The sequence below is a fragment of the Gossypium hirsutum genome, chromosome D08, assembly GCF_007990345.1.
Source record: "Gossypium hirsutum isolate 1008001.06 chromosome D08, Gossypium_hirsutum_v2.1, whole genome shotgun sequence".
Lineage (NCBI taxonomy): Eukaryota > Viridiplantae > Streptophyta > Magnoliopsida > Malvales > Malvaceae > Gossypium > Gossypium hirsutum.
Genome location: NC_053444.1, coordinates 48,178,826 through 48,191,242, shown reverse-complemented (window position 1 = coordinate 48,191,242; position 12,417 = coordinate 48,178,826).

Below are 12,417 nucleotides of genomic sequence, written 5' to 3'. Positions count from 1 at the left end.
TCACAAAGTTCACACAATGTGAATATAGCAATGACTTGTACATGGGAAATTCTTCCACCGGAACAATCAAAGGCAAAGGGTCTATTAAACTATAATTCACTTCTGGAAAGGTTTTAACCTTGAATGATGTATATTATGTACCAGAAGTTAGGAAGAATTTAGTGCCTGGAAATCTATTGAATAAGTTTGATTTCAAACTTGTTTTTGAGGCAGATAAGTTTATTTTGTCTAAGGGAGGAATTTTTGCAGGGAAAGGGTATATGTATGAGGGTATGTTCAAACTCACTATTATTAATAAGAATAAAAATATTATTTCTTCTTATACGATTGAATATTCTTATTTATGGCATTATAGATTAGGTCACTTGAATTATAGAAAATTGTGTGACATGCATAAGTTAGATTTAATTCCTATTTTTAATAATAATATTGAAAAATGTAATACATGTATGTTGACTAAAATTATTAGAAACCCTTTTCCCAAAGGTTAAAAGGAAAACAAAAATAATTGATTTGATACATAGTGATTTATGTGACATGCATAATACTCCCACATTAGGTGGAAAGAAATATTTTGTTAGTTTTATTCATGATTGTTTTAGATATTACTATTTATATTTATTTCATTCAAAATATAAAGTGCTTGATAAATTTAAAGTTTATAAATCTAAATTTGAACTTCAGTATGAATCATTTATCAAGTGCTTAAGATCGAATAAAGATGGAGAATACTATAATTCAAGTTATTTTGAATCCATGGAGATTATTTATCAAGTTTAAGCCCCTTACACACCATAAAAAAATGGTGTAACTGAAAGGAAAAATAGAGTCTTGACTGAAATGGTAAATTCAATGTTATCATATTCAGGTCTTGGACAAGGTTTTTGGGGAGAAATTGTTCTAACAGCTTGTCACATATTGAATAGAGTTTTGGCCGCCTCTGGACGCACTAACATTCATAGTGTGAATATTGTAACTAAGGATATAAATTCAAGGCGGTGTCTGCAAGTATACGAGTCATGTCATAATATAGTTTTTACAACAGAATAGATAAAGTGAACCTAAACGTAAATATAATTAACTATTAGTTTAAATAAATTATATTATGAAGAAACATAAAGGAAAGATTTTGGATTTTTATAATAATGAAATAAAAACAGCAGAGATAAAGTGAACTTTCATTGAATGAATTCTAACTTAATCAAATCTAAGCATGGGTGATTAGCTAGCTTCGGTGATCATAACTAATTCCTATTTCTGGTTTCTACTCAATCAACTAGTTGTTACCCTAGCAGGATCTCTCGATCTTCCATTAAACTAATGAGTAGGCAAGAACTATTTATCTCTCGACCTCACTGTCTAGACCGATTAGGGGCTAAGGTGTTCACGGATAAGCCATACCAATTTTGGGTTAATTCCGACATAAATGACTTCGTAAGGTCGTCAAGCCTAGGGTTTAAGTTCTTTCTCTCCCAAACAGTTGATCCGCTAAAAAAACTGTACATAGTAATAAATTAATTACACCTCCACTCACTAATCCCCCAAAAGAAGATTAATTCATCATGGAATCTATAAACATCATAAACTTGATAATAAAGATATGCATAAAGAGTAAATCAAGAATAGAGTTTAGAGAATCTTGTTTGTATTTTATAGATGGAGTGCAAAAAATCCATTAGCATTTGATTGCGTTTGCAAATCCCGTTCCTCGAAGAGCATAAAATAGAAAATTACTAAAAATAAACCTAAGGCCTAGAAGAAAGAGAAAAACAAAACTCAAATTACATAACAAAACTTAAAGTATGAGAAATTTTCCTAAACAAATGCTAAATGAGCGTATTTATAGAATTAGAGTAGTTGCCGTCCTCAAGCCTAGCTTAGATAACGTTCTCATGTTTAACTTCTATTATGTAGACCAAAATGCCCCTGACTCATAATTAATCTTGTACACGAATAGTGTCATGGCACCCTAGTGCTTGTGTCACGACATCAAAGGTAGTATGTTGATCTATCGTAATCCGATGTAGCAAATTAAACTATTTTTCTCATTTAAGGAGCTTCAATACAAGCATTTTCGCTATATTTTAATTCAGTTTCTTTAGTTTTGTTTACATTCAATAAAATGTACACATTGGGTGTTTTATCAACCTTAAGGACCGAATAAGGCCTAAGGGAGAGCTAATGTACTTTATGAGTGTGCATGAGACCATTAGAAAGCATTTCAAGTCAATATTAGATGCTATGTCGCAACATGGAGGATCCGCTGTCGCAACATAAAGAGCCAAATAGAGAAAGTGAGAAACTACCTTCAATGTCATGACACCTTGTGTCGCAACATACCCTTGAATATGGCTATAGAGGAACATGTTGGTTGCTACCTCACGACACAAGTCCTGGTGTGTCGCGACATCGACTTTGTGACAAGAATAAAACACAAAGCAGGGGTGTTTTGGTCTACACAATCGAACTTTAAGCTCAGAAACATCAGCTACCCTAGGGCTAAGGACAACAGCTACCTGAAGGTTATAAATAGACCTTTCTGCCACATATTATAGACATCATTTCATTAGCTTAGATTTTCTTTTTAGGTTTAAGAATTGTTTTCTTTCTTTATTAAGTTTTTGTAGTTTTAGTTATTTGTTTTCTTTAAGAGATCTGATTGTAAAGGAGATCAACTTCTATGGATTCGCACTTTTCATCAATATCAATCAGGCTTACTTAAATTCTCTATTTCATTCCATTCCTTATGATTAATTCTTCAATTTATTCCATGTTGTTTATGAAAGCCATGAGGAACTAATCCTTCTATAAGGGGATTAGCAAGTGGAGGCAAGATCTCTTAACTGTTTTGTAGGGTTACTTAACGGATCAATTGTTTGAAAAAGGAAGAACGTGAACTAAGTCAATGTGGGAATTAACCTAAAATTGGTATTGCCCATTCGTGAACACCGTTACCCCAAGCTAGTTTGGATTGTGAGGTCGAAGGATAAGTAGTTCTTGCTAACTCGTTATGTTAGTGGAAGATCAAAAGATCCTGCTAGGTTAGCAACTAGTTGGTTGACGAGGAACTCGAGACGACAGTTAATTGTGATTGCTAAAATGACTTGATCACTCATATTCAGATTTGATTCACTTTATTTATCCATTTCTCTTGTAGTGTTAATTCTTTTATGTGATTTTATTTTATTAGTTTACAAACCATAAAAATACTTCTCGTTTTACTCTCGTACTATAACTTATTAAATAGTATTAATTAGATCTTTAATTGTTTAGGATAAAATTGATTTAGCACTTGCCTCCCTTGGGTACGATCCTCGAAGCATTCAGCTACTTCATTGTAAAATCTATATTACAACTCGACCCGTATACTTTCGAATACCGCCTTGTAATTCTTTATTTTTATTGTAGTATTCATACTTTGGACATTAGTACATCCAGAGGCGATCAAGTTGTTGGTGCCATTGCCGGGGAGGCAACGTCACTAGGTTAATTTTAATTTTAATTTTTGCATCTTAAAAGAATAATTAAGAAATTTCTCAGCTATAGATATGATTTTATTTTGTTTTACTTTAGTTTTACTAATCTTTTCTTTCTGGGTTTGGTGTATGACTCGCAGTAGAGGCACACCTATTGTAGTAGCCACAGATCTAGAAAGAATAATCTGAAAAAACTACCGACAGCAGCAGCAATAGCAAATGCAAGATCCACCACCAGCAGTTGTAGTTAACGTACCACGTGACAATCCATTATTCCGTGCGCTAACAATAACGCCCTAGGAGACCCACCAACACCACCGTTACCTACAAAAGTGCATATGGCTCAGAATGAGAGAAATTTATGGGATTATGCCCTACCAAGTTTAGATATGATTCAAAAAAGTATAGCGAGGCCGGTGATTACAGCTAATAATTTTGAAATCAAATCGGTGATGATAAAAATGATCCAAAATAATCTGCAGTTTAAGGGCACTATGATGGAGGACCCTAATCAACATTTGAAACGGTTTCTTCAACTCTGTGATATTTTTAAGTATAACGGGGTCGCTGATGATGCTATTCATCTTCGGTTGTTCCCATTCTCTTTGATTGATAATGTTTTTCTTGGTTAGACTCGAAGCACTAGGGTCAATCATGGCATGGGATGAACTCGCTGGAAAGTTCTTACAGTATTTTTTCCCAATTAGTAAAGCAGTCCAACTAACAATTCAAGTCAAGTTAAAAATACTAATTACCAACCTCCTTACTTGTAGAAACCCTAGGATAGAGCCAACCCAAGTGACCATACGACATGTGGTCAATGTCTTGATAGAATTGAGGGATAGAAGTAGTCAATGAGAACAAATGTCAAACAGGTGCAAACTAAGTGCACCAACTCAACAAGAACATTAACTAAGCTCGAGGATCAAATAAGCCAATTGATGAGCATGATGGGTGATATCAAAGACAAATTGGCTCAAGCATTCCCAGTAACACGAAAGATAATCCACAGAGGGAAGGTAAAGAGCATGTGAAAGCTATAACACTCTAATCTGGCAAGGTACTGTGTCGTCCAAAAATACCTATCCTAGAGGTAACTAAGGATCATATTGATGAACCTCAAGACAATTCCCTGAAAGTGGAAGATGAACTTGAACCTAATAAGAAGAATGCACCAGCAGCTGAGATGGGAAACGAGACACCTAAAGATGTCGAAATCATAAAAGTCTCATTTTTATCAAGATCAAAAGAAAGAAAAAAGTGGGATGATGATGAATTTTTAATTTTTTTAAATTTGTTTAAAACCTTAAATATTAACCTACCCTTGATCGAGTTAATTGAAAAGGTTCTCAAGTATGTCAAGCTTTTAAAGGAGATGATGGCAAGGTGTAAGAAAAACAAGGTATGAGAGCAGGTTAATTTAAGTGCTTCCTGTAGTGTAATTATTTTCAGACTAAAAAGTGAAAGACCCAGGCAATTTTACCATTCTCATAGAAATAGGGAGTATTCACTTTAATAGAGCCCTATGCAATTTAGGTGCTAGTATTAATTTAATACCCTTATCAATTTTTGAAAAACTTGGGTTAGGGAATCCTAAAGCAACTCAAATAACACTACAGTTGGCTGACAGGTCTTCAATACACTCAAAGGGGGTACTAAAAGATGTGTTAGTCAAGTCGTGAAGCTTTATTATTCCGTAGATTTTGTAGTACTTGACTTTAGAAAGATCGTGAAATACTAATCTTACTATGAAGACCTTTCTTGGCCACTTCTAGATCCACCATTGATTTAGAGAAAAATTAGTTGATAATGAAAATTAATGGTGAGACTGGAACCTTCAAATGTGGCTATTAACCGAACGAGGAAAGTAGGAGGAAATTAGGGGAGCATTGTAGAAACTTATCTATTTTTGACATTCCTAAATCAAGAGAAATGTTCCCTTTTCTGAATATAAAAAGAATAAACATGTCCAAGGAACAGGACAAACGACTAAGGCCAGAATGGTACAACGGACGGTGGACCAATATTGATAGAATGAAAAAATCATCCACAAGTGAATTGAAAATAATACTGGATAAATCTGGTAGTATAACTTAAAATTTGTGAATTGTTGCATGATATTTGTAAATTAATGTATAATTAACTAACCACATAGTTTAGATTTTAACTTTTATTTGATGTAGGTTTATCCTTAGATCGAAACATCTTTAAGATTGAGTTTTGGGCCGAAACAGAGTCTTCGTCGTAAGATCACAACAGCAAGTCACGACGTAATAGACAATCCCTGAGAATCTCCAAATTGGCGGATGTGTCATGAATTAGAACCCCTATGTCGCAACATCTGTATCCTGCTAGGGATCTCGCGACACGGAACCCTTGTGTCGCAACATTGCTACAATTTTCTACAAGGTTGACCCGACCCATTGCGCAACCCGGTAGCTTAAACACTAATTTTACCCGATTTTTAAACCTTTAAAACCCTATTTTACAACTTAAACTCTTACTTACTCCTAATTAAAACATCCCTTAAATCCTAAACCCCTAATTTCTCAAATTTCCTTTCACAAACTTGGTGCAACAAGGAACAGGGACATCACAGGCAAGCAAGGAATTCAAACAAACTTCAACTATTATTCAAGGTTAAGGGTTCCTAAACTCAAACTTTTTATTGTTCCACTGAATTATTTATTTAGTAATTCATTAGGACTGAAACATTATACCTCCTAGAAAAGTTAGGCGAATAATGGAAACAGAGCCATCAATGGTTCAAAATCCCTCTACTTTTCCGAATAGGAATGTTGAAAAGAATTTTAATCTTCAAGGAAAACATTTATTCACGAGAGGAGATTGATCCATCGATGATTTTATGTAAAGAAATATGGTCTTTGGTCAGATATCATCTATGGAAGCATTTTTTTGACGATCTTGAAGGATAATGCCGTAGCCCCTTTTATTCAGGAATTCTACGCATCTTTACGGGACCACGAGTCTAGAAATATCGAATGACATATATGGGATATAGCACTTTTGTGAGGGAAAGAGGTGAGAGTAATCCCTCAAATAATTTGTGAATTTTATAATGCTCTATATTATGAAAATGATTTCATCAATGAAACTGACTTAGAATAATTTAGAGACTTAGATATGGATAATATTATAAAATTTTTAACTGAAAGAAGGGATGAATGGAAGTATCGCACAAGTACTAATATCCCTGTATCTTTTTATCAAGCTATTATGTTCTTTGAGGCTAAGATGTGGATTCAGTTCATTTTCACACGAATTGTACATGTTTTAAATGTTTCTAATGTAAATACCTTAGAGCAGTTTTACTCTATGCTATTTTGTAGAAAAAGCATGTGTGTGTTGGCAATGGGATCCACCAAAAAATGAGAAGATGCATTCATAGCCAAAATGTGGGAATGTTCTTTCCCTATCTAGTGATGGATTTATGCAAAAAAGCAAGTGTACCTATGACATCAACTGAAAAGTCATTGAAACCATCACGAAGCATTACCAAAGACACCTTGTTCCAACAATACATCGAGTTACAGACCAAACAGATCAAAGATGGGAACAAGTGATAGCAAGAAATGACAGCTACACCCACCTCGTCACAAAGGTTTGAACGAGCTCAAAAAGACATTGGTGAGGACCGTCATCCAAAGTTAGATTGGATGATTCAGTGGATGCAAGAATGAGAACCATTTTTTTAAGAGTTTGCTAGGCAAAATAACATATGAGTCCCTAATGATACACCTAATATGTTCGGTCCAACGAATATGGAACAAGACGAAGAAGCACAGGAAAGCAAAGAAGAATGAAAAGAAGAGAAGGATAACGAGAATGAGGAGATGGACGATAAGGAGGATGATTGAATGATTTTTTAAAAAAAGATTTATATTAAATTTTGGATTATTGTAATTTAAACTCTGTAGATATAGGATTAATAAGTAGATTTTCCTTTAGCTTTGTGACATTTTGGTTAATTTTTCTATGTAGGAACCCGACACGAAGGAGATAAACAAAATCGAACTTTCAAAAATCAAAGGAGGAAGCTCCCATTAATAGGAGTTCAAGCAATCATGATCAATCACGTAACTTCTTTCCTTATCTTTTGATGGGCTACACATTGAGGACAATGTGTCAACTACAGTGTGGGGGTAACATAGAAAATTTACTTCAAATTTTTACATTTTCATTGATTTTTCTTATCTTTTGGTCTACTTGAGCTTGTAGAAATACAAGTGATAGGTTAAGAGCATTTACATAGGTTCCTTGTGTTTATGAATAAGCTTAGCATGATGATAGGTGATTTTAAATTTTTTATTACTAGATTACTAAAGTTCTATATGTTATGTTGTAAATAGGTATATAGCTATCATTTGTACCAAGTGATATAGAAAATACAAGGAAACGAGCATGGTAGTATGAATGATAAATGATTGAATTTGTGTTTGTTTGGTTGATTAAATTTATGCATGTTGACATATTTAGGGATGACTAAGGCATTGTTTGGAACACATCTAGAGCCAAAAAGCTATCCTATTTATAAATCACCTTTAGTACCAATTTTTAGGCTTTTGACACTTCTTGATAAACCGCAGTACAAACCCTGAGCCTGAAAATGTTAATTTGTATTTGCCCTTTTCTTTGGTCCTGCATTACATGATTATAGACCTCTAGTTATACATATTAGGGTTAAGTAGATACATTTAGGTGGAATTTGTAAAAACAAGGGAGAAATAGGAAAGATTACTGCGATGTAGGAATTAGAGGTTCGCTCGAAAGTGCAAGACAAAAGAGAAATCCAAAAGGAAAAAGTAATACGAGTAAAAAAGTACTTGAAAAATAAAAAGCATTATTGGGTGAGATAGGCTAAGAAAGTAAGTGAAAAAGTCACAAAAGGAAATAGAAAACTTGTTCATTACTGTATAAAAACTCGTACGCTAGCCGTAGTTACCATGTCGTACTATGATTTCCTATGGAAAGACAAGGAAGGAGGGAGGAGGAGAAATAAGACGGTGAGTGGGTAAGGGTCACTAAGGGGGGAAGAATAAGGATCAATACGATGTGCCAAACTATTTTCATGTTTGTAACCCTTTGATGCTTACTGTTTTTGAATTCCATACATGTCCAAAACCTCAGAACGTTACAAACCAAAAAGCCCTATGTGACCTAAATGTCCTTATACATGAATGGACATCATACTAAATATTCACATAAGTGACTATTTGTACTATGCTCGGATAATCAAAGTACTTGTATGATTTGTTAATAGATTATTATAGGTGAGAACCTTAATACTTGTATATTTTGTAACATACTGAACTTAGATGTTTGTGATCAACAGTGGTAAGCCAACTACTCATCATGTCGAAATTGTTAGTAAATGTGAAATGCCTAAGTCATGTGCTCCAAAATCAATACTTGTACCATACCTGCTCAAGGTTCGTCATTTATCATTTTCTAATCTTTGTTTATGTTGCGTGAAGACAAGCAATGACTTAAGTGTGAAAGAGCTTGAATACAAAAAATTTTTATGTTTTAATTTAGGGGCTCTTTAGTTTTGTTTACATTCAATAAAATGTGCACATTGAGTCTTTTATTAACCTTAAGGCCCAAATAAGGCCTAAGAGAGAGCTAACGTACTTTTTGAGTGTGCATGAGACCATTAAAGGGCATTTTGGGTCAATACTGGATGCTATATTGCAACATGGAGGATCCGTGTCACAACATAGAGAGCAGAATAAAGAAAGTGAGAAATTGCCTTCAATGTCGCGACAGATGCTATGGGTGTCGTACATACCCCTGAAGATGGCTATAGATGAACATGTTGGTTGCTATGTCACGACACAAGTCTTGGTGTGTCGCGATATTGAATCTGTGACGAGAATAAAAAACAAAGTAGGGGCCTTTTGGTCTGTATAATCAAACTTTAAGCTCGGGAACGTTAGCTACCCTAGGGCTAAGGATAACAGCTACCTAAGGCTATATATAGACCTCTCTAACAGACATTATAGACATCACTCTATTAGCTTAGATTTTCTCTTTAGGTTTTAGAATGGTTTTCCTTCTTTCTTAAGTTTTCATAGTTTTAGTTATTTGTTTTTTGCAAGAGATCTTATTGTAAAGGAGATAAGCTTTTGTGGATTTTCATTATTCATCAATATCAATCAAGCTTACTTAAACTCTCTATTCAACTTCATTCCTTATGATTGGTTCTTCCATTTATTCCATGTTGTTTATGAAAGCCATGAGGAACTAATCCTTCTATGGGGGATTAACAAATGGAGGCATGATCTCTTAACTATTTTATAGGGTTACTCAATGGATCAACTGTTTGAGAAAGGAAAAACATGAAACAAACCCTAGGCCTGACAACCCTAGGAAGTCATCAAGGTGGGAATTAACCCAAAATTTGTATTACCCATTCATGAACACCTTTACCCCAAGCCAGTCTAGACTGTGAAGTCAGAACATAAGTAGTTCTTGCTGACTTATTATGCTAGTGGAAGATCGAAAGATCCTACTAGGGTAGCGACTAGCTAGTTGATAAGGAGCTTTGATAGTTAATTGGGATTGTCAAAGCGAGCTAATCACTCATATTCAAATTTGATTCACTTTATTTATCTCTACCTCTTGCAGTTTTAATTCTTTTATGTGATTTTACTTTATTAGTTTACAAACGCTAAAAAGACTTCTTGTTTTACTCTCATACTATAACTGATTAAAGAGTATTAATTAGATCTTTAATTTTTTAGGTTAAAATTGATTTAGTACTTGCCTCCCTTGGGTACGATCCTCGGAGTACTCACCTACTTCATTGTAAAACCTATATTACAACTTGACCCGTGTACTTGCGAATATCGCCTCGTAATTATCTATTTTATTGCAGTATTCTCACTCTAAACATTAGTATGTCCGGAGGCGGTCATATGCTTAGGTTCAAAGGTGGCTGCAGGGGTGTGTCGTGACATCCCATGGTTGTGTCGCGACACTAAAGGTAGGCTTGAAATTCTGGTATTCTACTTCCCATGTTGCAACATAAAACTCCTCGTGTTGCAACACAGCTACCAGTTTTAAGTTCCTATGCCTTTGAATGGTCTCCTGCATATGTACTAAGTACGTTAACTCGCCTTTAGGCCTCATTTGTCCCCTTAGGTTAATAAAAGAATCAAAATACATTTTTATTTAATTTAAACTAAAATAAGAAAATATAACTAGAATATATTAAAATTGCTCGTATTCAAGATCTTTAAGTATAAAAACTAGTTTAATTTGCTACATCGAATTACGGCAGATCAAGTTCCTAATGAGGAAACTAAAATAACTCTCTATGAACAATGGAAGAAAAGGAAACCAAACCTTAATTATTTGAAGATTTGGGGCTATAGAGCTATTGTCAAAGTTTCAACACTTAAATGTAAAAATTTAGGTGAAAGAGGAATTGAATGCATATTTCTAGGATATGCACATAATAGCAAGGCATATAGGTTCATTGTAATTTATTCTAATGATTCAATTTCAATTAATACAGTTATTAAATCAAGATATGTTATTTTTTATGAAAATATATTTAATTCTATTTCAACAAAATTACATCTATAACAATTAATTCATTTTTCAAATGAGAATGAGATTCCGTTGGAAGAAGTTGATAATAATAATGAATCTTGTCAAGAATTAAGAAGTAAAAGGACTAAAAAGGTCAAAGATTTTGGACCAGGTTTCATTATGTTCCTTGTAGAAGGTAAAGGTGAAAGTATAGGTAATAAGATATTGTATTGTTATAATATAGAATCTGGTCCTACTAAATTTGAAGAGGTAATAAAATCTCAAGACTTTGCTTTTTTGGAAATAAACAATAAATGATGAGATGGATTCAATAATGGGAAATCAAACTTGAATCTTAATTGATCTTCCATCGGGTCCAAACTAATAGGTTGTAAATGGATCTTCAGAATGAAACCTTTGATAAATTTAAAGGAAGGTTGGTAGCCAAAGGTTTTACACAAAAATAAGGTATTGATTACTTTGATACCTATGCTCTAGTAGCAATAATTGTTATGATTAGACTCTTAATATCACTTAACACAATGTATAATTTGGTTGTTCATTAAATGGATGTTAAAATTGCATTTTTAAAAGGTGAATTGGAAGAGGAAGTGTACATGGAACAACCAAAAGGATTTATTGTTCTAGGAAAGGGGCATGAGGTATGTAAGTTTGTTAAATCTCTATATGGACTTAAACAAGCACCAAAGAAATGGCACCAAAATTTTGACAAGGTTGATCTAGCTAATGGCTATAAAATAAATAAATCCAAAAAGTGCATATATAGCAAATTTAAAAATGAAAAAGGTTTCATGATTTGCTTATATGTAGATGACATGCTCATATTTGGCATGAATTTGGAACAAATAGAAAACACAAATAAATTCTTATAAAGGATATAGGTGTAGCAATTATTCTTGGGATTAAAATAACCCAAGAGGAAAGCACTATAGTTTTATCACAATCACATTACATTGAAAAGGTGCTTAAAAAGTTTGATCTTTTCAATTGTATACTAGCACCTACACCCATAGATCCTCAAATAAAATTAGTATCTAATGCTATTAGGAAAATTGATCAATTGAAATATTCAAGTCTAATTGGTTGTCTTATTTACATAATGATTTGTACAAGACTAGATATTGCATATGTTGTTGGGGAATTGAGTAGGTACACAAGTAATCCAAGTAGTTTGCATTGGCAAGTTTTGAATAGAGTACTTAGGTACTTAAAGAAAACTATTAACTATAGGTTGTGCTATAATGGATATCCTTCAGTTTTAGAAGGGTATTTAATGCTAGTTAGATTAAAAGTTTGGATGATCATGCTTCTACTAATGGATGGATCTTCATTATTGGTGGAGGAGTCATTTCTTGGAGTTCCA